The sequence below is a fragment of the Giraffa tippelskirchi genome, chromosome 10 (genome assembly GCF_054371585.1).
Source record: "Giraffa tippelskirchi isolate mGirTip1 chromosome 10, T2T-mGirTip1v1.2.pri, whole genome shotgun sequence".
Lineage (NCBI taxonomy): Eukaryota > Metazoa > Chordata > Mammalia > Artiodactyla > Giraffidae > Giraffa > Giraffa tippelskirchi.
In genome coordinates, this window is record NC_137284.1 from 12,389,142 (window position 1) to 12,416,146 (window position 27,005).

The window sequence follows — 27,005 nt, forward strand, 5'->3', positions numbered from 1 at the left end:
AGAGGCCAGAAATCAATGCGATGATATATTTAAACTGCTGAAAGGAAAAAAAAAAATATCAGGTGAGAATTCTATATTCAGCAACACTGTCCTTCAAAAATAAGGGAGATAGTAAGACATTCCCAGATAAGCAAAAACAAGGAATTCATTACCACTGGTTGTGCCCTACGTGTGATGTTGCAGGGGTTCCTTCAGGTTGGAGTGCAAGGATGTTATAAAGTTACTCACAGCCCTGGGAAGATGTTGGTCTCTGGTAAAGGTAAATACATGGAGAAAGTCTATGTAAACTAGTATACAAGATATAAAGATGTAATTTGTGGCATCGATAGCACAAAGTTGGGGGCAAATAGAATTGTAAAGGAGTAGAGTTTTTGTATGTCACTGAAGTTAAGTTGGTACCAATTCAAAATAGATTGTTATAACTTTAGAATGGTTATATAAATCCCCATGGTGGCCATGAAGAAAACACATGTAAAATATACACAAAAGGGAATGGGAAGGAAATCAAAACATGTCACTCCAAAAAAAAAAAAAAAAATCAACTAAATACAAAGGAAGGCAGTAATAGAAGATATAAGGGACAAAAAAAAGGCTATAATACATACAGAAAACAAATAGCAAAATGACATAAGCAAGTCGTTCCCTGTTAATAATTACTTTAAATGTAAATAGCTTAAATTTCCCAATCAAAAGGCATACACTGGCAGAATGGATAAAAAGAAAAAAGCATGATCTACTTTTATGCTGCCTATAAGAAATTTAGATCTAAGGATACAGATTGAAAGTGAAAGATGGAAAAAGATATTCTATATAAATAGTAACAGAAAGATAACTGAAGTGGCTATACAAATACCAGATAAAATATACTTTAAGTCAAAAACTACTCTAAGAGATATAGAAGGACATAATATATTGATAAAAGGGTCAACTCACCAGGAAAGTGTAACGAATGTAAACATATATGCAACTGGAATCAGAGTCCAAATATATGAAGCAAATACTGAAAGAATTGAAGAAAGAAAAAGACAGCTCTGTAATAGTAGTAGGAGACTCAATACCCTACTTGAAGCAACCAGACAGAAGACCAATAACGAAATGGAAGATTTGAACAAACCTAGAAACCAGTTGGACTTAACAGACACATACAGAGCACTCCACCCAACAACAGCACAATACACATTTCTCTCAATTGTACAAGGACCCATGTCCAGGATAGGCCAATATATTAGGCCCCCAAACAAGTCTTATTAGATTTTTAAAAAGACTGAAGTCATACAAAGTATCTTTTCCAACCACAATGGAATGAAATTAGAAATCAATAGCAGAAGGAAAACTGAAAAATCCACAAATATGTGGAAATTAAACAACATACTTTTCAACAACCAATGAGTCAAAAAAGAAATCACAGGGGAAATTGGGAAAATACCTTAAGACAAGTGAAAATGAAAACAACATACCAGAACTTATGGGGTGCAGTGAAAGCAGTGTTAAGAGGGAAATTTATAGCTGCAAATGCTATAGAAAGGTCTCTAATGAACAACCTAACTTTATACTCTGTCTATTAAAAATGATACTGGCTGACAGTTTATGTTCCAAGGCCTCAGAGACCATGCTTCCTGGATGGTATGACCCACCCTGACTTCAAAAGTTCCCTCAAGGTTTCAACATCTGTAGTTCCAAACTTTCTCCAGCCCACACGTCCATATTTTGAAAGATATTTTAACATGAGTGTTATGTTCTGCACATCCCAAAATGAACTCTCCACCTTCTCCAGGACACTTGGCTTTGCCTCTGTGGTTCAAATCCCAAGTCTTCTCTGGTTCCTTTCTCTCTCTGGCCACCCCCCACCCCACTCACATTGGAGACAGTGTCTCCACTGCTTCACTCCATCTGTCTCCTTTCTTGTAAAGCCAGAGTTCTCACAAAATAGAACTAACTGGATTCATCCGGAGTATGAAAAAAGCAAGCACCATTGTGTCCCCTTTTCTGTTTTTATCTTCTTAATTTCAAACTATTGTTGAGCACCTCCTACAGGTCAAACCAAGATAAAAATCACTTTACTTCCCTCAAGGAGATGTCAGTTTCCTTGGGGGGAAGTCAAGTTATAGAAACAAAAAGCCAAGTGATGAGACTGACAGTGAAGGCATGTGTAAGATGTTGCAGGGACCCAAAGGAGAAAATGTCAGTCAAGACTGGTGAGCAGAGACGGTCTTACGGTAGGTGATGTTTTAGCTGAGTCCTGGAGGATTCATTGGAGCAAAGTGGATCAGAGGGGTGGTATATTGATGGAAAGGATAGAGAATGCATGGGCTTGGCACTGTTTAAAGGAACTCTGGCTAATTCTGTATGACTCACACTTTTATAACAGTCACAATACACTATTACTACAACAGCTCTGTGATACAGGGAGCACTATTATCCCCATTTTACAGATGAAGGATTTGAGGAGAAAAGAGATTAAGTGATTGGCCCAGGGCTACACAGCTGCTCAAGCGGAGTTTTCAATCTAGGAGGAGACATGGATATTCACTTTGAAGCCCAATGCTCTGAGCAGAAAAGACAAATCTCTTGACACTTAAACCAAACAGCTCTGCTGAAACACTGCATTTCCTCTTGTGACCCAAAACAAACTCAGACCTGAAGCTACATTTTTACCACCTCCGCCCCTACCCCCATGCTTAACAAGACACAGTATCTTGTTTCTAAGGCGGAAAGACATAAACAAGACTGCAAAGGCATCTTAAGACAACAAATCACTCATAAAAAAGGGAACATTCTGATGAGTAAAGTGTAAATGAATCAGAAACATATGGATTCAATCTACTTTAAAAGGCCCAGCGGAGTTCCGAGCAAAGGGTAAAACCCTTGGAGGAGGTTATACTGGGGGATATTTCCAAACCCAGGGCTATTAGTTCTGGCCAGGCCCAGAGATAGGCTGGTAGGTGGATCTCTGAGGAAACCGGCAGAAAGAGAGCTTCAGCAAGGTAGAGGGTCACTTTATCTCAAATCTTCAAATCCAGACTCAGAAATTTTCAAACCCACATGCCTCCTAGAAACACCTTTCCTGAACATCTCATTCTGGCCCTGAGCTGGGACACTGAGTCCAACCAGCCAACAATTTCTCTTTAGAAACTCCAGCTTGTCCAACTCCAGAAGGTTGTAGAGGCTGGACCAAAACCCTTCATCTTTCGCAAAGGTTCTCTCCCTTTGACTGTGAACATTGTCCAGGCCGTGGCCTTGCAAGAGGAAGTAAGAGCCACGGTTCCCTTTGGCAGCATCAAATAAGAGATGAATATGCACAGCAATACTGAACACGTTCCACTAAACAGGCAATAATATAAGAAAAAGAAGCATGCAGATTCATCAGTCTGCATGGGTTACATCAACCATGAAAATAAACACAGGACTAAAGAGTCCAGGCTGGCTTAATGGAAACCAGGCAATGAGCAGGTGTGTGTTCCTCAGCATAATCACCCTGGGGGCACCCTGTGCTTTTCCTGGGGTCCCACGTGAGATGAAAAGTTCAACCATAGGGAGCATGGTGGGCTCAAGGTCACCCGGGATTTGCTCTGTTTCTTTACCCTCCTGGTGCCCGCTTCCAGATGAGAACCCAGCCTGCTCTGTTGCTGATTTTTCTCATTCTCACAGTGGTGTTGCTATGGTAACAGGCCTTTCTCATCCATGGCTGATTGAATCAAGTTTTGAGGGGAGTGCTAAGAAGAATGAGCAAGTGGAACAGTATTCTCCCTAAATGCTGCCTGAAATTGACATCGTCTGTTTTCACAGCCCAGCCTCCCCTTTCCAAGACTACACCCAGACAGCCGGGAAGGTGGGCTGAGCAGCCACACTCCCTGACTGCTGACCACTTGCCATTGGACTGGCTGAAGTCAGGGGCTGTGCTGAGAAGAAAGGCATCCCAGGGCTGCTTCTGCTCAGACCCCCACATCCATGTCATCAGCTTTCATACTCAGATGGACCTCGTCGAGGCTCTGGGTCACTCCCCACCAGTGCCATCGAGCTAACACAGGATGGTCTGGGTGGGGCTGGTGGGGGAGTTGGGTCTCAAGGGAATTTTCTGTGCCTCTGGAACTCCCCATTGTCACCCCCTCCCCAAGACAGGCTTTCCTCTCTCTTGTTGATGCCTGAGGCCTGTCATCTTAGAGATTTATTTCTTTAGGGGAAGACTTTGATTCTTAAGACCACTGATGAGACCTTGTATGTGCATCTTAACATCAAAAGATGGAGGAGAAGAGGGAAGCTGCGGTAACAGGCTGGAGCCCGGGGAGGCAGGATAGCAGGTGTGAGGTTGAGAACCTTGGAGACACCCTGCACTCGCTTCCCCGCCCCCACCCCTGGCTGTTGTAGGAGGAAAATAGAGGGCGCTCCAGAGGGCTGAGAGCCCCCCGACCCTCTCTAAAATGCCCATCCCTAGTCAAGGTGTATTTGCTGTGAGGCCACTGAGGGCCAGGCCTGGCTCTAGACCCTGGGAAAGCAGGAGCCGCAGGGACTCTGATGCTGCTCAGAGGATCCGGGAGCAGCTGGAGCCTGGGAACCGAAAGGGACCAATGCTGTCCCTGTCACCCCTCCCTAGGCCCCTCCAGCTCCAGATCCTTCTTCAGCTGGTCCTGCCTTGGCAGGGAGAACCTGAGCTGTCTGAGGAGTTTCTTTAGATGCAGTGCTGAGCTTGACAGAGAGCAGAGCCTGAAGGGGTGGCCTGGGGTGACCACAGTCAAGAAGGGAATGCGTAGGGGAATGTGTGTCCTCCGGCGACGTTACTCCCTGCACAGGTGCAGGGCCTAGGCTGGACCTGACCCCGCCTCCCAGAGGACAGAGGCTTCTGGAATCCAGTTACTTGTCCCTGGTACCCCAGAGTCTCTGATTCCACAGGACTGAGTGGATGCCTCTGGACCTGGAGTGCTGTTGGCCAATGTTCTCAGTCACCTGTGGATGGACAGAAAGGTGAAGAGAGGGAGAGAGAGCTGGGATGGGGGTGCTACAGAAGGGATGGAATTGGTGGTGGACTTCTTGCCCAGCTTACCCATCTGTCTCTCCACTGCTGTCCTGTAAATAAATTCTTCAGTCCCATTTTTCTAGATTCCATATATATGCATTAGAATACAATATTTATCTTTCTCTTTCTGACTTACTTCACTCTGTATAATAGGTTCTAGGTTCATCCACCTCATTAGAACTGACTCAAATGCATTCCTTTTTATGGCTGAGTAATATTCCATTGTGTATATGTACCACAACTTCTTTATCCATTCATCTGTTGATGGACATCTAGGTTGCTTCCATGTTCTAGCTATTGTAAATAGTGCTGCAATGAAGAATGGGATACATGTCTTTTTTGCTTTTGGTTTCCTTGGGGTATATGCCTAGGAGTGGGATTGCAAGGTCATATGATGGTTTTATTCCTAGTGTTTTAAGGAGTCTCCATACTGTCTTCCATAGTGTCTGCATCAATTTACATTCCCACCAAGAGTGCAAGAGTGTTCCCTTTTCTCCACACCCTCTCCAGCATTTATTGTTTGTAGACTTTTTATGATGGCCATTCTGACTGGTGTGAGGTGATATCTCATTGTAGTTTTGATTTGCATTTCTCTAATAATAAGCGATGTTGAGCATCTTGTCATGTGTTTGTTAGCCATCTGTATGTCTTCTTTGGAGAAATGTCTGTTTAAGTGGCAGGTGGGGCTTTTTTTTTTTTTAAACCACCGAGCCATCTGGGCTTCCTCTAGAATCAAGGAGCCCAAAGCTAAGACCATGGGCATCTGTCTGACAGTGTGATACCACCTGGATTCCAGCTTTCCATTCCACCAACACCTGCTGTGTGCCTCAAAGCAGTAGCAAATCAGCCAAGCACTGTTCTAAACGCAGCAGCCTCATAATGCAGGCACGCTCGCTGCGTCCATTTAACAGATGAGCACACTGAGGCCCAGAGAGGACAGTTAACTCTCCTGAGTCCCAGGGCTGAACAACAGAGCAGGGATATGAACCCAGACTGTCAGGCTGAAGGCTGCACCCCCTGGACCATTGAGCTAGTCTGGCTACTTGGGCAAAGCTCCGTGCTGGGTTACATGAGGGAATACAAATAAATAAGTGGTGTGGTCATGGCCCTTGAGGGCTTGACCGTCGCCAAGACTGAAGCAGTCTTCCCGGACTGGCCTGACGGGCCCACTGCCCAGGCTGGATTCCCCACACTCTGTACGGCTTCGGGCCTCTGCACTTCAGGGACACCATCAGTCACCTCCTTCCTTTCCCAGCACATCAAACCCCCACAGCAACTGAAATCCCACCTTAGCAGCCTCCACCTATTCTTCCAGACAGGCTGGCCAGAGCACCTCCCCTCCCCAGAGCATGATTCTGGAGAAACAGAAAGGACTCGGTGGTCCTTGCCAAGCTTCATGACAAAGATGCTGTGTGAGGTCAGAGGACGCGGCTGAGTCGGGCCTGCTGCCTGGGCTCTGGCCTCAGCCAGCGGTGAACCAGGTCAGGGCGCTGGGTGACCAGACGCGCTGCACCGGCTGAGCCCGCCAGGGCCCGCTCAGGCAGCAAGGTCACCCTCACCCATCCACTCACAAACGGGCCACTTGGCACTTCAGACGCCCTGACTACACTCGCCTGTGGGACCGGGGGATGGGGTCTGGTGTTTGGTCCAGACTCTGTGCCCCTGGGACCCCAGAGGCCATGAAGGTATGTTGTAAGTTAGCAAAAGCCAAAGACAGGGTTTCATCAAGGGCTTGATGAAATAGTGTCAAACAGGGCTCAAAGGAGCCTGATGCCACAGTGACAGAGACATACAAAGAAGGTCCCTGGGCACAGGATTCCTTCTGGAGCTCTGAGCCTGCTAGTGGGGCTGTTAGAAGCTGATGCAGGGTGCTGAAGCAAGAGCCCCGTCTCCTTCCTGGGGGACCATTAAAAACCAACTGCACTTGGAGACGGGGTGGGTAAGGGGTGGATATGTGTGGAGGTTCTGTCTGCCTTGCTGTTCATTTGTGGCTCTGGGGTCACTGAGTCTCTACAAAGGGCCAGTGTCTCTCCTTTCCCATGGGGGGTGGGCAGCCACATCACTGGGGTGCCAGGGGCCCTAGGGGCAGCTTGTCACAGCACCTTGGCTCTCGACCAAGGAAATGCTGCCTGGAAAAAATACAGTAGTTGAACCAATGCAGGCACAATGTCCATGAGCAGGAGGAATGTGATAAACCAAGGGAGACAGGACGGATGCCCCCTTCCCTTCCTGTAGCCTGACTTGGTTTTGAAAACCTCCAAGGGGGCTCAAGTCTCTTCCAGGAAGGAAAGCAGGCTTCACCAAGGCAAGGCTGCCCTGGCATGACGCCCCCACCCCTGCCACCCAGAGCTGAAACGGCCTCCAGCATCGGGCTCCAGGGTCAAGATCACTAATGCCATTACCTACCCCCTTCCCCTGCCCCTGCCCCTCCCTTCAGTGCCCACTTATGCCTCATAGGAAAGGCCTAGAACTTGAGCAGGTGGCTGCTTGGGTTCTGGCAGGTTCCAGGTGGTGGCAGCCACGTGTGGGATACGGCTCCGCACGCAGCCCTGGGGACAGGCACTTACTACAAGCCGTGCAGAAAGTCGAAGGCAGTATTCTGCCCACAGTGATACACACCCCCCACTTCCCTCCTCCATCACCTCATCAAACCACTGTCATCTCCTCCTCACACCACTCCAACCTCTCCCTATTCCCTCCTACTCCCCTCCCTGTCTCTCCCCTAGCTCACAATCCATAAACCTCATCTACAAACTGTCCTGGACATTCCTCTCAGACACAAATTCCAAAGACAGCCAAACAAGAAGAAGAAAAATGGTGGAAGAACAGGGTATTGATTTGGAGTCACCAGCTGATATCCCTTGGCCCCTGCCTGATTTGGGAAGGATCCCAAATAAATGCTTATGGGCTGGGCCTCATGGGGACAGAAGGGTTGCTGGGGCTATGCCCATCATACAGCTATCCCTGGCGATGAGGACAGCTCCAAGGCGTCCTAGTGCCATCTGTTGTTGAACCAAACGAGCTGCCTTGACCAGCAAAGTGGAAAGATTCGGTTTTTATTTTTCCTCTCTGGAGGAAAAAGGAAAAGGAATTCTGGCCATAGTGACATCTAGACTCTGCAAACGTCAGGCCCGGGTCTATCTACACATGGAAGTAACTCCTCGGGCCTCCCTTCACCACACCCACCTCTGGAGATACACCGTAATAAAGTATTAACAACTGGCTCTGCTCTTCTGACTGATACGGGGCAACTTTCTTTTTAAGACTTTTGTGCTCTGTTGGTGCCAAATCATTAGCGACTCTGCCTGTAAGGCGGGCTGAGGCGGCTTTCTCTGGAGAGGCTCCATCAATATGTGCCCCTGGTGGGTAGCAGCTGTCCGAGGCTGGGTTGCAGGGGCTGGGGGGGGGGGGTGATGCTTCACTCATCCGGGCCCATCAGGGAACTTGGTCTTGGTTCTGGGGTGTAGGTGTGCCCTGCTGGGAGGTGCCTGACAGCACCATGGGGAGGGGGAGGCAACTGGGGGGGTGCCGCCCTGGAAGCCCAAGGGGCATCTGCTTCCGGCTCTTAGGAGGGACGAGGGATGGCAGAGGTGCATCTTCAGAGGGAGATAACAGCATTGGGCCTGAAATATTCTGAAATCCTTGGGGAAAAGGGCTGGAAAGGAATGTTCAGGACAGTTGTGTCCTGTTCGCTTCCCTTTCAAATCTTTCATGTTGCTGGAAGCACTTCAGATGGTGAAAATGGAAGGAACAGGAAGCTCGTGGATGGGTGTGGAAGGGTAGGGAGGCAGAGTTAGGGGCAGGGGAGAGGACACGCCTGAGCAGCAGGAGGAAGGAGAGGACACGGGAGAGAGAAAGCCAAGGCAAAGGGGAATCGGGAGGCAGAAAATAAAGAATGGGGTGTTCTGAGGGGTGAGAGCTTGAAAACACAGATAAATTAAGAAGGTCAACCATCAGTTCAGTTCAGTTCAGTCGCTCAGTCGTGTCCGACTCTTTGTGACCCCATGAACTGCAGCACGCCAGGCCTCCCTGTCCATCACCAACTCCCAGAGTCCACCCAAACCCATGTCCATTGAGTCGATGATGCCATCCAACCATGTCATCTTCTGTCGTCCCCTTCACCTCCTGCCCCCAATCCTTCCCAGCATCAGGGTCTTTTCCAATGAGTCAACTCTTCGCATTAGGTGGCCAAAGTGTTGGAGTTTCAGCTTCAACATCAGTCCTTCCAATGAACACCCAGGACTGATCTCCTTTAGGATGGACTGGTTGGATCTCCTTGCAGTCCAAGGGACTCTCAAGAGTCTTCTCCAACACCACAGTTCAAAAGCATCAATTCTTCGGTGCTCAGCTTTCTTCACCGTCCAACTCTCACATCCATACACGACTACTGGAAAAACCATAAGGTCAACTATACCACAACATAAAATAAAAATTACAAACTTCCCTGGTGGTCTAGTGGCTAAGACTGCATGCTCCCAATACAGGATGCCCAGGTTCAATCCCTGGATGGGGAACTGGATCCCATATGGTGCAACTAAAGATCAAAAGCACAACTAAGACCCGGTATAGCCAAATAAATAAATACCTTTTAAAAATAAAAAAAAAAATTTAAAAAAGGATGAGTGAAGAAGAGAGGGACTGCTTTCCTTCTTTTTGAAGACTGAGTAATGTTCCCCCGTGTGTACGTTTCACATTTTCTTTATCCACCCGTCTGTAGATGGACATTGAGTGCCATTTGCAACAACTGGGGTGAAGCTAGAGGACGCTGTGCTTAGTGCAATGAGCCAGACTGCTGTTGCTGCTGTTGTTGACTTGCTCAGTCGTGTCCACCTCTTTGCGACCCTGTGGACTGTAGCCCATCAAGCTCCTCTGTCCATGGGATTCTCCAGGCAAGAATACTGGTGGGTTGCCATGCCTTACTCCAGGCGGATTCTTCCAACCCAGGGATTGAACCCGAGTCTCCTGCTTAGCAGGCAGATTCCTTACCATTGAGCCACCTGGGAAGTCCATAAGCCAGATGCCGAAGGGGAAATACCACACGATGCCCCTTATATGAGGAATCTCAAATAGTCACAGAAGCAGAAAGTAGAACAGTGGTCACTGGGGAAGGAGGAGGGGGAAGCAGGGAGCAGTGGGTATAAAATTTCAGTTGTGCTGTTGCTCAGTCATGTCTGACTCTTTGCCACCCCCTGGACTGTAGCACGCCAGGATCCTCTGTCCATGGGACTTCCCAGGCAAGAATTATTGGAATGGGTTGCCATGCCCTCCTCCAGGGAAAGTTTCAGTTATGCAAGATGAATTAGTTCTAGAGATCTGCTGTACCATGAAGGGTTTGCTTATGGTCAACAAAACTGTGTGGTACACTTAAAACTTTGTTAAGAGAGTAGGTCTCACGTTAACTTGTCACTATGCACACAGCCATCAAACAGAGGGACACAATGACGGTATGTCCCGGACAGTGTGTGATGATGGTATGTCAGTTACTCTGAAATCGGGGTGATGGTATCACGGGTGCACGCTTGTGTCCAAACTCATGAAACTGCATTCATTAAACACTTACAGTTTACCATATACCAACTATACTTCAATCAAGCTGTTAAAGAGAAGAAGGAAGGAACAGTGATTAGGGAAGGGCTGGGTCTTTGGAGAGAAAGGTTAAAAACTGTCAGCTCTTCCTAAAACTCAGACACATTCCCGGATGAAAATTTTCTGTATCCAAGAACTTTGCCCCCCTTTTTCGGTCTCAGTTGCCAGAGAGTTTAAAAGTCAAACTTTTTGTTGTTGTCCAGTCGCTCAGTCGTGCCAAACTCTTTGAAACCCCATGGACTGTAGCCCACCAGGCTTCCCTGTCCATCACTATTTCCTGGAGTTTGCTCAGATTTATGTCCATTGAGTCAGTGATGCTATCTAACCACCTTACCCTCTTTTGCCCCCTTCTCCTCCTGCCCTCAATATTTCCCAGCATTGGGGTCTTTTCCAATGAGTCAGCTCTTTGCATCAGATGGTCAAGGTACTGGAGCTTTAGCTTCAGCATCAGTACTTCCAATGAATATTCGGGGTTGATTTCCTTTAGGTTGGACTGGTTTGAGCTCCTTGCTGTCCAAGGGACTCTCAAGAGTTTAAAAGTCAAACTTACTGCCTAAGTTTTGTGATCTGTTCAGATTAGATGAGTGAAAATATCTCCATCCGTTTCTCTGAGAAAGTCCTGGTAGTGCGATGCTCAGATTGTCTCTAACCACAAGGCTCCCCAGCTTCAGCCAATGTTAGCCCTTCAGAAAGTGGGGAACCTCAAAACTTGAATAAAGACCCAGGAGGAAACATTCTCCTGGCCCTTCTCATCTCTGGAAGGGAAAAAGGTGTGTTCCACAGCAGTCAGATACAGCTTGGTAGGAAGCAGGCTCCAGAGATGAGGATGCCATGGGACAGGCAGGTCGTGAAGGGGCAGCAGTCCAGACACAGTGACCAGAGCAACCAGTTAGGGGTTTTGCGGTTGTCTTATTGCTTTGATTTACTTTTATTTACCTGATAGTTTTGTTGGTACCATGAGAACAGATAGGGATTTCCTAACGTCCCAAAGGCTATGCAGTGAGAAGTCAGTTTCTCTCTTCCAGCTACGGCCCCCTCGCCTTCCCCCATCAGGCAAATGCTGACAACAGATCCCCTGAAAGGAGACTGTGGGGTTCTCTAACAGGCTTGACAAGGGACCTTGGCCCATCCCAGAGATAGAGTTCAAAAGTTTCCTCTGTGGGAGTGACACTTGAGCTGAGAGGTGAAGGACAAGCAGGGGTTTGTGGTGAAAGAAGGAACTGTATGTGCAAAGGCCCTGTGCAAAGGTCAGTGTGGTCACAGCACTTTGGAGCAGAGGGCAAGCAGGTAGAGTGGCCTGTTCCAGGAGAGTGAGGTGGTGGCACATTCCAGGAGAGTGAGGTAGGGGCAGGCAGGAGCAGTGGGCAGAGGTGGCAGGGCTCCCCAATCTGTCTTAGGGTTGTGACCTTTATCCATGCATTCATGCATGCTAAGTTGCTTCAGTTGTGTCTGACTCTTTGCAACCCCATGGACTGTAGCCTGCCAGGCTCCTCGGTCCATGGGGTTCTCCAAGCAAGAATACAGGAGTAGGTAGCCATTTCCTTCTCTAGAAGATCTTCTCAACCCAGGGATCAAACCCGCGTCTCCTGCCGCTCCTGCATTGCAGGCGAGTTCTTTACTGCCAAGCCTCCAGGGAAGCCTGACCTTTATCCACAGATTTAAGTCCTGAGAGTTTGGAGCATATATGTGACAGATCCAGTTAGTGTTTTGAAAACATAATCACTGTTGCTCCTGTGCAGAGAAGAGCAAGGAGCCAGCACGGAGGAGGGCAGAGATGGTACAGGAAGAGACTGTACAGTTAGGAGTTCGCATGGGCAGCCTCGGCAGCCCTGCCCCTTGCTTGTTCAACCTCCCCTTTGCATTCAGCCTCGGCCATGGCGGACACTCCCAAGTGGGCTCCGCCTCACACTCACAGCCCTAGCCTCAAGTGCACCCTTTCCCTGCAGTGACCTCAATGCTGGGGAAGCTGGTGGGGCACCTGTAGGAATGACCCGAACTGCAGGAGAGCTCGTGCTTCCAGGAGCAGTCCTCAGCCAGTGGAGAACAGGAGACAATGGATAAACCCTCCTCCTGGCCTGTCAGGCTCTACTCTCCAGGTCCCACGGTGGTGACCCCACTTATACACTTGTATATGAACATTCCTTCTCCCCTCCTCTGCCTTCTGATTCCTGGGACTACTCCTAAATAAGTGATCCTCACAGAAGTCCTTGTGGGCTCTCCTTTATCTGTGTATTCCAAGAAGGAGGCACCTGCAGGTGTCTAGGTAAGACAGGATAAGAGCTCGGACTAAAGTGGCAGCTGTGGGAATGGAAGATTGAAGAGCTATTCGGATGGTGAAATTAAGTGTCCGATGCAGCCACATTCTCCAGCACCACTGTCTCTTCTATTCCCTTGACATTTGGTGCGGCCCATCCAGGCTCACAGCTTGTGATGAGTCTAGGATGGAGAAGGTGTTTTACAGCTGTGCAAATGGCTATGATGTATGCAGGCAGAACTCAATAGCCATTGCAAGATGAAGGTTACAGGAGATGAAGATGGTATTTCCGGCAGTCCTTAATTCAGTTCAGTTCAGTCGCTCAATTGTTTCCAACTCTTTGCGACCCCATGGACTGCAGCATGCCAGGCTTCTCTGTCCATGACCAACTCCCCGAGCTTGCTCAAACTCAAGTCCATTAAGTCGGTGATGCCATCCAACCATCTCATCCTCTGTCGTCCCCTTCTCCTCCTGCCATTAATCTTTCCCAGCATCCGGGTCTTTTCCATTGAGTCAGTTCTTTGCACCAGGTGGCCAAAGTATTGGAGTTTCAGCTTCAGCATCAGTCCTTCCAATGAACACTCAGGACTGATTTCCTTTAGGATTGACTGGTTTGATTGTCCTTAATTGGTTGAGTTTAAAATGGGGTCTTTGGGGCTTCCCTGGTGGCTCAGTGGTAAAGAATCCGCCTGCCAATGCAAGAGACATGGGTTTGATCCCTGGTCTGGGAAGATCCCACATGCCTCACACAACCAAGCCTGTGCACCCACAACTACTGAGCCTGTGCTCTAGAGCTCAGGAACTGCAACTACTGAGGCCCTGTGCTATGACTACTGAAGCCCGGGCACCCTAGAGCTTGTGCTCTGCAAGAGAAGCCGATGCCATGAGAAGCCTGTGCACCACAATGGGAAAATAGTCCCCACTGGCCACAACTAGAGTAAAGCCCAAGCAGCAAGGAAGATCTAGCGCAGCCCAAAATAAATAAACAAATATACAAAATTATAAAATGGGGGCTTTGGCAGGCGTTGCTGGCATGAACGTCTTCTTCAGACAAGATGCACAGCCTTTGTAGCAGAGAGAGAAGCAACAGGAGGACATGGAGGAGGGGTGACGGCTGCTCACCCAATGACAAAGAAATGGAGACTCACAGAGAGAGAGGTCGTCTTCCCAGGGCCCCAAGCGGTGCCTGATAGAACCAGTAGGCGCATCGCGGTCCAAATGGCTCCAAAGGCCGGCTTTTAACAGCAATCTCCTTTTCAACTTCCCTCTGCTCCAAAGCAGGGGAGGAGACCCACCAGAGTCCAGCCACAACCATCTCTGTTTATGCTGGTTCACTGGACCAGCTGATTGTCAGATTCTGTTACTCAGTAGAAGAGGCTCAAGTCATAAAGGGCTTATTTTAAATAGTCTAAGGATAGAATAGACTTACATCATAATTATAAAAACTACTTACAGAATTAACAGGCTTATATTGTTTATACTCCCAAATGTAGAGAACAGGGAATTGTCTATACATTGAACTGTGTGCGTGTGAAGTCATTCCAGTTGTCTGACTTTGCAACCCTGTGGACTGGAACCTGCCAGGCTCCTCTGTCCATGGGATTCTCCAGGTAAGAATACTGGAGTGGGTTGCCATGCCCTCCTCCCGGGAATCTTCCCAACCCAGGGATAGAACCCAGGTCTCCCGCATTGCAGGTGGATTCTTTCCTGTCTGAGCCACCAGAGAAGCTCAAGAATACTTGAGTGGGTAGTCTGTCCCTTCTCCAGGGGATCTTCCCGACCCAGGAATCGAAACGGGGTCTCCTGCATTGCAGGCAGTTTCTTTACCAGCTGAGCTGGTATGGGGCTTCAAAAAAGGAGAACGATTCCAACGTGGGAGATGAAAAGGGATGGTTTGCTGCCTAACAAACTGCTCTAACACTCAGTGGTTCAGAAGATACCTACCTGTTGTCTCACGCAACCTGTGAGGGTTGCGTTCTGTCTGGGGTTGGCTCAGCAGTGCTGGGATGTCTAGGGGAGCCTGGGTCACCTGTCTGGGATGGCTGAGATGGAGAGGATGTCTTGTTCTCCAGTTGTGGTCCAGCCTCACTCTCCTGGTGGAAAAAAGTTTTGGATCAGCTAGATAGAGGAAAAGCCCTGATGCACACATGCTTTCCCAGCCCCTCCATATGTCGTGTTTGCTCATATTCCATCGACCAAAACAAGCCAATGATTCAAGGGGTGGAGAGACTCGCTCCCCTCTGCTGGGCACCAGCAAGTTGCAGTGAGACTTGCTTAGCAGGATTGGATGAGCATGTAGTTTGTTTTGTTTTCCATCAGTCAGGATCAGAGGAAGCTTCACAGAAAGGATGGGCCTCAAAAAGTGGCTGGGGCTGGGCAATGTAGCCAATCTCCCTCAGGTGCCGAAAACCCACAAAGGTGAGAGGGAAGAAGGTCCGTGAGGACCCGCCAGTGCTCCATCTGGGCTAGGGAGAGGGTCGGGAAACAAAGTTGGAGCCGAATCAGGGAGGGAAGGAGTGATGTCTTTCACAGCTGGGATGGCAGCCAATGGCCAATTAAGAGGTTGATCTCCACTTGCAGGACAATGCCCCTCTCAGAAAGCATGCTCCATCACACGCCGGGCTGCTGTGGTGGCAATTTTCTTGTTCCTGGAACCTGAGGGGCAAGCAAAGGACCTGGGGTAGCTGGTCTGCAGGCTGCCAAAACTAAGGTGAACGGAAAAGGTGAGCTGGGGAGTGAGGCATGAGTGGCAGAGGTGAGATGAAGGGTCCGTTGAAGTTAAGTCAAAGCTGGGGAACCCAGAGCGGGGTCCCAGTTGGCCATGTGGGAGCTGAGGGCAACAAAACCAGCTGGAGAGACAGGAAACAGCATTTCATGAAGGTAAAAATTAACCCAATGAGGGAAGACCAGTCCCTGGAGCAGCCTCAGGTTCCCCGACATTCCCCGGTGAACTTCCCACCCAGGTTTTTGTGTGTTTACAAGTAACTCTCTTTCTCTGCAGGGGTTGAATGTGTCTGTCCCACATCACGTGATGGGTGGTCCTCTCCTTAAGTTCCTGGTTATAACATCAGTTGGAATAAAATTTTGAAAAGAGGCATGGTGACCGGAAATAGGAGAATGTGTTGGTCAGATTGCAAAGCAGGGTGAATGTTCATGACTGCAGCTGTTTTATTTTTTAAATATAATTTTTGTTTATTTATTTCTTTACTTTTGGCAGTGTTGGGTCTTCGTTGCTGCGCGGGCTTTTCTCTAGTTGTGGCGCGGGAGCTACTCTCTGGTCGTGGTGTGCGGGCTTCCATTGCAGTGGCTTCTCCTGTTGCCGAGTACAGGCTCTAGAGCACATGGGCTTCAGGAGTTGCAGCTCCCCGACTCTAGACCACAGGCTCAGCAGTTATGGCTCACGAGCTTAGCTGCTCTGTGGCATGTGGGATCAACCCGGTCCAGGGATCGAGCCTGTGTCTTCTGCATTAGCCAGTGGATTCTTTACCTCTGAGCTACCAGGGGAACCCAGGGCTTGGGTTGTTTTTTAAAAGGAGCTGCTCTTTTTCTACCTCCCCTAGCAACTAGACATACCATAAGGTAAAAACAGAAGTCATCATATTTTCAGAAAAATTTCTGGGATTAGGTAGTCTTAAAAGCTTCAAGAATGTTAGTTTGTAGTCTTTATCTCTTTCAGAAAATGTGTCAGTTCTCACTCTAGGTGTGAATAAGCCAGAAGCCATATCTCACTCTGCCTTATTCCTTCTGGAATTTACCCAGTACATCTCAGCAGTGGCACAGGAAACCTATTTCCCTGGAAACCAGAAGTCACACAATAGGCCTCACCCCACCACCCCGCCCAGAGCCCCATGGGGTACAAAAATCCCTATTCTATTTGAAATCCAATTATTCTGCTTTTATGTCACCTCCTCTGCTGTAAATGAGGGCCAGCCCATCTGCCAGAGCACAGAATGACACAGACACAGTGGGGTGTGTCAACCCCTCATGCTCCTCTTTTGTGAGATAGATCAACCTTTATGACACTGTAGTCAGTCCACTGCCAGACTGTTAACCTTGGCTTGTTGGAAACAGACACATCAACCATGAGACGTCATTTGTCAGAGATCGACCCAGCCTCTTCTGGACAAGAGTCGGTCCTTACAGAGAAAGCTACTAGCCACGGGAGCATGAGTTGCATACTGGACTGGTTAACTCAGGGCACCCACGTGCTCTGCAATTCTCCACTCCATCGACCTGCTGGGGATCAGCATCATTGGGAATGACATCTGTCTCTCCAGGTTCCCCTAAGAGCTAACTTAATTGTCAGAAAACAATGGAGAAAAAAGATGTCATCCCCCTACATCATTGGTTCTCAACATGGGGGAGAGGAGGGATTTCGTCCCCTGGAAACAACTGGGCAATGCCTAGGAGCGTTTTTGGCTGCAGGACTGGGAGAGAGGTGCCAGAGGTATCTAGTGGGTAGAGGTGGGTAGGTGTGGCTAAACATCCTGCAATGCACAGGACCTCCCTCCCGCTAACAATAAGTGATCCAACCCAAGATGTCACTAGTGCTGCAGCTGAGAAACCCTGGAAATCCAGAAAGGTGTGGCCTCAGAGCAGTTCGAATCTCTAATATTATTAATGGGAGGACAAGCAATTTACTCATACTTAGTGAGTAAACATAGTTATTTACTAACTGTATGAACACCTGCCTCCAAATGTATTCACCAGGGAACCCCAGTGCACAGAAGGACTTCTTGTGACTGCAGAGTTTGAAGGGTGTGGGTTCTTCCTAGAAAGCGATTTCTTCTCTGAATTCTGATCTCAGTCTGTGCTGTCTAGCGCTGCCTCTCTATTTGTTAAAATTCCTTTCTGCACAATTCATGTGAGCATTAAGTCCTTTCTTTAAGCTCTAATCAATTAGACTTAAAAAAAAGTAGCTCGTTTACTTAAGAGCCATAATCTTACCTCCAATCTCTCTCTCTCTGGAAGTTTTAGGACAGGTGGAAACAGGGCAACACATGAAGTGATCTTCAGAAGCCATCTCATGGCCATGTCTAAAATCTACTGTTTTTGCTTAATTGGGACTTCTTTGCTATCACTAGCTTTCTAGTTATATGTCTTAGATTATTATCTAAGGTGTGATGTGTTTGCTGAATAATATGGCCTGCATTTTTATGTGTTCCTTAAAAATAAGAGGGCTTCCCAGGTGACTCAGTGGTAAAGAATCTGCATGCCAATGCAGGAGACCCAGGTTTGATCCCTGGGTAGGGAAGATCCTGTGAAGAAGGAAGTGGCAGCCCACTCCAGTATTCTTGCCTGAAGAATCCCATGGATAGAGGAGCCTGATGTGCTACACGGTCTATGGGGTCCATGGGGTCCGACATGACTTACCAACTAAACAACAACAACAAAAATGGGAATAGTAGGAAGCATGAGAGGAGTTTAGTTCCTGGAATCCACCAGCATGTAAGCCAGCAACAGAAGTGGAACTGGACAAATTCTCATAGTCAGTCGCTCCAGTTTCCAACACAGGCTTTCTCACCAGGACCACTTTTGTTCCATAGCATGAGTGGCTAAGTCATATCAAGGCAAACTCAGGTCAAGATTACAAAGGTCCAGGCCCTCTGAATGTCTTACCCGTTTGCTCATTGCCATGGGGAGGATGGTGTCAGGCCAAGGGAAGAAGCTTGCTCTGTGGGCTCTCAAGGCAGAGTGGACTGGGTTGAGATGGTGGTCCCCTGGAAGCACCACGGATTGGAGAGCATGTTGTAGAATGTTCCACAGTGCTTCCGCTCCAGCTACTCAGACCTGTCGCATTTAAGAAAACATTCAAGGTGTTCAAGCCTAGAAGGCATTTTAGAAGCCAATGTAGATATATTCACAAGATAGGCAGACTCATAGAAGACAGTCATCTCAAGAAGCTACAGCAGCAAGCCCCATCTCGCCGTGGAAATGTTTTTAAACGATCCTCTTAGTGGACTTTGGATTCATGCTCATCTGATCTCTGGGGCTGAGAGCTTACTGCGTGGATGCAGCACAGCAAGGCCTGCAATCTGCACCAGCGCTGGGACACAGCACAGCTGCCCCTGAGAGGGAAGCAGGCTTCGCAGGGAGCATCGCCCACTGATGTTCAGGTCAGAGTCTGGGCCTGGCTGGCCCACCCTCGCTGGGGGCACCATGCGCTCTTACTTCCCAAGATAGGAATTGATCAGCTTATTTCATAACTTGAGCAGAATTTGTTTCTTGCTTCCAACTGCGAGCCAGCCAGCAGGGTTGGTCTCACTCTACACCCCTCACCCCCATGGACACTTCCTGTAGCAGGAACTTCCTGGCTCCTGTCGTTTGGGGATGGGGGAGAAGGATAGAGGGGACAGGCCCCTGGGGTTTAACCCAGGGTCCTGTTTAAGGTCTTCACCACTCACGCCCCTCACTCCTCACCTGGACTGCCATCCCTCCCTAGAGGATGCTCCGCTGCCTGGAGGGGAGGAACAGAGCCCTTTGTAACCAAGGAAGAACTTGACTTTGCCTTGCAGAGCTGTCAGCAGCTTTGCTGCACGGGGCCCTGGAGGAGCTGAGCTGGCCCTAGCTTAAGGAAAACCAGCAAATCCATGCAGATGTTTCTGTGCGAGCTGTTCCGGGCAGGGCTCAGGGATTCTGCCCTGCCTGGTATCACATAGCACGGAGGCGGGGGTGGGGGAGACCCACTCCTTGAGGGGCAGGAAGTATATTACATGAAATCAAAATGTGTGTTCTTTTTTGGATTAGGCCATGTTTTCCTCTTCTGTTTTTCTTTACATAACCTCGTCACTCAGCTCCTTTATTTTTCCCTCCGCCCTCCTTGGCTCCCACGCCCACTCCTGTCTGCAGGATAAACTGGACCCACGGGGCAGGCGCTCTGAGTGGCATGGTTTCCAGCTCTTCTCCAGTCTCATCCAGTTCTCACTAAGGCTTTACTGAACTCGTTTTCTTATCCAATGCAGAAATCCTACTCCACCTAGTTTTTCAGATTGCAGGAGACCTCTGATTTACAAGCAAGAGGCCAGGGAGCGGGGTGGTGGTCCACAGCTCAGCCCGACCCACTCCCCAGTGGTCCACAGTGCCTCTTGCTGCCCACTCTTCTCAGCTGCTCTCTTCTCCTACCGGAACATGCTCTGCAGACAAGCATCTGATATGCTTTAAGGGGGTGAAACAGACTTCCCACACCTCATATTTCTTTAACTGCGTACAAGGCGTTTCATTTCATAATTTGAGATGAAACAGTTCATGTGGGTCCCCCTGGGAGAGCAATGGGAACTGAATTCACGGGGAGGCACAATTGGTCTCGTCTCAGCTCAAAACACAGGTTTCTTTGTGTGTGTTTGTTTGCAAGCCTGCTTGGGTTTAGCTTTGGACTTCTGGTTAAGGGGCGTCCCTGGTGGTTCACATGGTAAAGAATCTGCCTGCAATGCGGAGAGATCCAGGTTCGATCCCTGGGCCAGGAAGATCCCCTGGAGAAGGGAATGGCTATCCACTCCAGTATTCTTGCCTGGAGAATCCCATGGACAGAGGAGCCTGGAGGGCTACAGTCCATGGGGTCCCAAAGAGTGGGACATGACTGAGTCACTGACACTTTCACTTTTTTCTAGTTAAGAGGGTTAAGGGCAGAGGGACAACAGAGGAGCAGAGAAGCACTGGGCTCCTGAGAAGGAAAGGCAATGGGAAACAGGCTTGTTCCCTTCCCAGCTTTCATTAAGCCTCCCGTGCTAACTCTCCCCGTCCCCAGGCTTCCCCCAGCCCACCTCCTGCATCAGCCAGACCTGAACTGATGGCCAGTGTGGGCTCTTCCACTCTGCCTTACATCCATCCTCTAGCCAGTCTTCATGTTCCCACAAAGCGCTTTCCCCAGAATTTGAGAAAAGAGCCTGGGTCCCAGAAGACAGCAGTTTTGCTTCTTCATGACCCCCAAATTTTAAAAGGAACCGAGAAGTCTATAAGGAAAATACAGCAAAAGGAGGAAGAGCCCTGGGGTGGAGGAAGTGAAGAACCTGCTGAAAACTTAACTTAGCTAAATTGTGCTAAATGAGCTTAAATAATGATGTGACGCATCTTTGGGGCAGTCCTGGGCCTGTCGGCACATGGATTCCCCCTCACGCCCCATCTGCTTGTCTCCCAGGGGCCGACCCTTTGGGCTGTTTCTCAAACTCCTGGAGCAGTGGGGTTCCACTGGGTTCATCCAAGAGGGCACTAGCTGGAGATAGGAGGGCAGGGAGAGTGGAAAGTGGGGAATCTCTCCCCCTTCTCTGTATTATATAATTTGTATGTCATTACATCTTATTTTTTTTTTTTAATTTTACTTACTTATGTATTTTTGGCTATGCTGGGTCTTCACTGCTGCTCAGGCTTTTCTCTAGTTGCAGCAAGCAGGGGCTACTCTCTAGTTGCGGTGTGCGGACTTCTCATTGCAGTGGCTTCTCTTGTTGTGGAGCACAGGCTCTGGGAGCATGGGCTTTGATAGTTGCAGCTCCCAGGCCCTAGAGCACAGGCTCAGCAGTTGTGGTGCACTGGCTTATTTGGTCTGGGGCATGTGGGATCTTCTTGGACGGGGGATTGAAACCTGTGTCTTTTGCACAGGCAGGCGGATTCTTTACCACTGAGCCACCAGGGGAGCCCAGATTTCTTATTGTTGGCACAAAATCAAAATAAAACAAACAAATCTATCCAACAGGGAACTCAGGCTTTTATGACCCAAATCTTCTAGGAGGGGCAGAGCATCATTCAGAAAGCCCGGTCTCAGTCTGCACACCTTTCCCAAACGCTGATGGCAGAGGAGGCCATGCCCAGCTGTTTCCCACTTGTCTCCCTTCTTTGGGGGTTTTGGGCAGGCAGGTGACTGGAAGTCCCAGAACTAGACGGAGCGAAATCAACCTTCAAGCCCACCTCCTACGGAGGCCACTCTGTGGGCCGCTTTGGTTCCAGTTCAGACACCAAGCTTGAGCTGCTGCCTCCTGCTTTAGCAAATCTAATGTGTGGTTCTTCTGCTTCTTCCTGTGATGCTGCTAGAATATTGTAGAACATTCACACTATTGTAAAATGCATCCTGCTTGTACGATTCCTTCAGCTAGTTTGTACTCATCAATTTGCCTCATAACAAAGGGGTCATTGTATCACTCCATAAAGAAAAATGCGGTATTTTCCAAATTTGCTGCCCTGTTAAATGCCATTCAGAAACAAAACAACCCATTTCACCTGGGAATTGTTCAAGGAGCAGACTGTAACTAGGGAGTCAGATTCGGGAAAATGTACAATGTCACTTCAGCTCCCCGATTGCCTCTTCCGGCCCTTGATTTTTTCTGAAAACAATGGAGTGCACAGTGAGAGAAGAAGAAAGCTCGGAGAATGGGTTGACTCAGAGGTCAAGGGTCTTTCAGAAAGGGATGCCCTTCTTAATAAATAAGATTATTCCTAAAATAGCTTTTCCCTCTGGTGGCCTTTCTCTCCTCCCCATTACTACCAAGGTCTTAAACAGCGCTGCCACCCTGAGAAGCCCTCACAGCACCCACCCCTCCCCTCACTTTGCACCCTGACCCCCATCAACTCCTGGAATTTCTCTGTCAAAAGTCACCTACTTTTTGGGAATTAAATTCAGGGACATCTCTGCCTTCATCTCCCAGATGCAGCTGCAGGAATGGATCACATTGTGTGTCTCCATCGTCCTCTCTCTATCCTGTTACTCTCTTCCTCCAACCCGGGCTGAACCCTCTCAGAAACTTCCGCAAACGTGTCTCCTCCTTCCCTATTCCTGTTGGCCCTGTGGGGATTGAGGCATCAGGTTATTTGAGCAAATGTCCACATTAGCGCTTTACCAGCTCCTGGCTAGAGTTTTGCTGCGTTTGCACCACCCGGGACACCTGTGCCAGACCAGAAGTCATACATTGAAACTAGGATGGCATTGCTGCCCGGCTCAGAAAACTTCCACTTTCTTTATTCACAGAACACAATAAAAATGACCGAATCTGGACCCCAAGTCCTCCTCAGCCTGCACTGCAGACCCGTCCCCTCGCACACCTCATTCCTGGCTGGCTCACCACAGCCCAACAGGGCTCACTTCCCCACCTCCACCCGCTCGCGCACACTCTCCTGGTCCCTTCTCTGCTCTCAAGTCCTAGCAGGAATCCAGCCTCTGGCGTGACGCTTATCCTGAATCCCTGCAACTGAATGCAATTGCTTCTTTTTTTAAAAAGAGAAAATATCCTCCTTAAAATGAGTATTATAAGTTTAAATATTAAATGTAAAATATTTTTAAAAAAGAAGGTACAGCTAAAGTTCCACTTGACTACTTGCCCAATCTCGGTCCCCTCCTGATGCATTTATTAATATATACACACCAGAGGATGTAAAATGTGCAGTCACCAGATGGGGCCTCAGGACCCGCTTCTCTTAGTGCTGGTCGCCACTTCTACCCCTGGTACCACTTGGTCAGAGACCACTCCTCAGAATGTCGGGAGCTCTGGTTTCTCACTTTACTTTGCTCCTATCTATCAAACGCCTTTTAGAAATTCCTAATAATTTCCAGCTGACAGAAGCCATTTCTTTAATCTGCAGTCCTGTTAGGAATTTTTGTAGCTGGCGATATGTCACCTTTTGTGTCAGTTTTAGGGCAGGAGGGAAAGGGAGCCACGGGGGCTCCCATCTTGATGGTCTGCCCACCTGTTGTTTTAGTTCAGGTTTTGCCTCAAAATATTTGCTTCTCACAATCCCTTTCACCTGGGGGAATCTCTGGGTTTTCTGTGATACCTAGCTGGAGTGCCCAGCAGCATTTCAATAAGTATACCCGGTTTCAATAAATGGTAGGAATGTTTTTGTTTTTTTCCCTCTCCCACATGACTCAATACCATCAGTGTGCTGCTAGGAAGCTCTGATGGCTGTCAGGGACTCATGTTAACATGATGCATTCTTAGAAGGTCTTCCCTGGGAAGCCCCTTTTAAAGAGCAGTTTATAAACTAAAGTATAAAGGATGTAAAACTGTGAAAATAGTCAAATCCAACTAACAGGGAGAAAGATAAACCACTTTTAAGGGAATGAATTTGAGAGAATATATCAGTAATCAAGTATTCTATTTATGGGCTTCCCTGGTGGCTGGGGTGGTAAAGAGTCTGCCTGCAACTCGGGAGACCCAGGATTGATCCCTGTTTTGGGACGATCCCCTGGAGAAGGGACTAGCTCCCCATTCCAGTATTCTTGCCTGGGGGATTCCAGACAGAGGAGTCTGGTGGACTACAGTCCATGGGGTCACAAAGAGTTGGAGGTGACTAACACTTCACATTCTAATTATATTTAGGTAAAAAATACATTTATGCAATCAGTGTGTTTAATGGGTTAAGGTAAAGGTAAAGAAAAGGTATAGAAAAGTTATAGGGGGTGAGTGTTATTATGCAAAGTTGTAATAGCATGTGACTTGAGAAATCAGGAACTGCTTGTCACTTACTGAGCCCCTGTTGGAAGTTGCAGCAGGATGGACCCGCCTCGTCATTCTCATGCTTTCACAACTGATGCTCTCCCCTTAGCCAGCTCCTCTTAATTCTGATATAAAGCTGGTTTCATTGTTTATGAGAAAGGCCAAAATAAATATCCACTGTAGGCAAGATTTCTGGAAATTAAGGGGTAAAAAGAGAAGGCTCCATAGCTTCCTTTCCTTAAAGCATTGCCCATCTTACAAGCCATTACCACCTTCTTCCCAGTTCTCCTTCCAGAAGGATCTTGATGTGTGTATTAAGCATGTTTCACATCCCTAAGCCAGCACCTCACTGATCAGACCTCAGTCTGACTTGCAAGCAGCTTCCAACCATCACAAAGGCAGAAGGCTCTAGAGGAAACCAAAGCTCTTGTGTGAGTCATCGAGCAGCCTCAAGCAACTTTTGTGACAGATGTACCAGAAGCCTTCAAGAAGTCTCATCTCCCTTGGCACTTTCTGGAGTTTAAGGTGTTGAGTCAAAATGTGCTGATTTACACACTGGGCATTGGAAGCATGTAAAGTAGAAAGGTTGCTACATAGGGTGTCAGCCCAGGACCCACTTGGCTTGCAGCAGCTTTCTGACTGCAGACAAGGCAGCTAACCCCGGCCTCAGGTCCTCCATCTATAGAATGACAGGCTGAATTCATGAAATCAAAGTAGTGTAAACAAGGCTCTGGCCAAATGCCTCATAGTCATTGTAACCATTCAACAGCAGCACAATCCTACATGATGTGTATTTTATCTCCATTTTACAGAGCATTTCTTTTGGGTTTTTAAAAATATTTTTTAAAATGTTATCAAGGGGCTTCCCTGGTGGTCCAGTGATTAAGATTCCACACTTTCAATGCAGAGGGCATGGGGTTTTAATCCCTGGTCAGGGAACTAGATCCCACATGCTTCACAACATGGCCAAAAAAAAAAAAAAAATACTGAAATCTAGTTGACTACAGAGCATTTCTAACATCCCCACTCATTCTAATATTTTTAGACTCTATATAATTAAGTTTCATATCCATTTGGTTCTTATTTTTTGCAAAGTGACTTGCATTTATTTTTTAAAGGGTTTATTATTGGCACTTCTAAAATGAAGAGGAGTAATTACCCAATGGACTCAGGAAATGAGATTGCTAATTTGGATGCTAAAAATGGTTTCTGATTACACTGATGAACTATCTATTCTTCCTGAATTCACCAGTAATTCATTTCTCTGCTTTTCTCCAGCTCAAGAGACTTGATTCATCTGCACACTCCACAGACTATGCATTTCAGATGTATCATTATGCTGACTTCAGCAAATACACCCAGTAGTCATGTACAGACATGAGAGCTGGACCACAAAGAAGGTTGAGCACTGAAGAATTGATGCCTTTGATCTGTGGTGTTGGAGAAGACTCTTGAGAGTCCCTTGGATAGCAAGGAGATCAAACCAGTCAATCCTAAAGGAAATCACCCGAATATTCATTGGAAGGACTGATGCTGAAGCTGAAGCTCTAATACTTTGGCCATCTGATGCAAAGAGCTGACTCATTTGAAAAGACCCTGAGGCTGGGAAAGATTGAAGGCAGAAAGAGAATGGGGCAGCAGAGGAGGAGATAGTTAGATAGCATCACCAACTCAATGGACGTGAATCTGAGCAAACTCTGAGAGACAGTGAAGGATAGGGGAGCCTGGTGTGCTGCAGTCCATGGGGTCACAAAGAGTTGGATACGACTGAGTGACTGAATAACAACAACTGCAAATACACCTGGAGATCATTTCAGACAGAGGAGTGGGGCAGCAATGGGTCCAAGAAAGAGGTTACAGGACTGGGCTTCTCCCAGCCTGTGGTTTCCCACTCGGCACAGGCCTTTATGTTGGCCTCTCCCACAATTGTGGAAGGCTGTCTCATGTCTGAGTCAAGTGACTGACTGGGGTCTTTAATTGGGGGTTGGGCCAATTAAATGGCTGGACCACTTATCTTCTGGCATTTTCAGCAGGTACAAAGTGGAAAGAGGCTGTCAAGTCTGAATTAAATGAGAAAAGCCCTGGCGACGAGGCCAATATTGCTCAAGTTTTAAAAGACACTTATTTTGAAGCACCTGTAATTTGGAATAATTCGAAGGACTTCAGTTTCAGGCTCTTCTCCAGCTCAAGTCCAGCAGGAATCCTGTGGACTGTGTGGACACTTGGGAGGTGACAGAGATGCTAAAAATTTATTCTTGGGAAAGTCATAGCCAGAAAAACCTTCCAGGCATCTCTGGCTGAGATTCTTCCTAAAATTCCAGGGAGGTCCATGACCATCTGGCTTCTGAGATGAAGAACTCACAACTGTGTCTAAAGGACACCAGGACAGCAAAGAAAACTTGAGAGGTCTGGTCAGCAAACCCATTTGTTTCATCTTTTTGACGCCAACCAGTACTTCATTTTCCCAGAGTAGCCCTGGTCTGGGGGGGGATCAACTTCCAGCCCAGTTCTGCCATTTACTAACAGTGAGATTTGGGGGCCACTAACCCCCCATCTCTCTGGCTTCAATTTCTAGACCCATAAAACCAGTGCTGGACAGGTTGAAATTCTTTCAGCCGTAGCAAAACTAACTCTATAAAATATACCGTTTGTTTTGTTGTCATGGAGACAGACGAGCTCAATTAACCCCATCAGCTCTCCCCGCAGGACTCACTCGAGATGGGTCCTGTCTTCAGCA

General features: G+C 48.0%; 2 long non-coding RNA genes across 2 annotated transcripts; one reads left to right on the forward strand and one right to left on the reverse strand.

The window, feature by feature from the left end:
* Positions 1 to 335: 335 nt before the first annotated feature.
* LOC145524286 (uncharacterized) lies at positions 336 to 16,788 on the reverse strand. Its single transcript, XR_014067379.1, has 3 exons — positions 16,060 to 16,788; positions 14,796 to 14,944; positions 336 to 4,941 (listed from the first exon to the last, which is right to left on the reverse strand). It is a non-coding gene; the product is annotated as an uncharacterized LOC145524286 (long non-coding RNA).
* Positions 16,789 to 16,920: 132 nt separating this feature from the next.
* Positions 16,921 to 26,683, forward strand: LOC145524284 (uncharacterized). Its single transcript, XR_014067377.1, has 2 exons — positions 16,921 to 18,967; positions 25,547 to 26,683. It is a non-coding gene; the product is annotated as an uncharacterized LOC145524284 (long non-coding RNA).
* Positions 26,684 to 27,005: the final 322 nt, after the last annotated feature.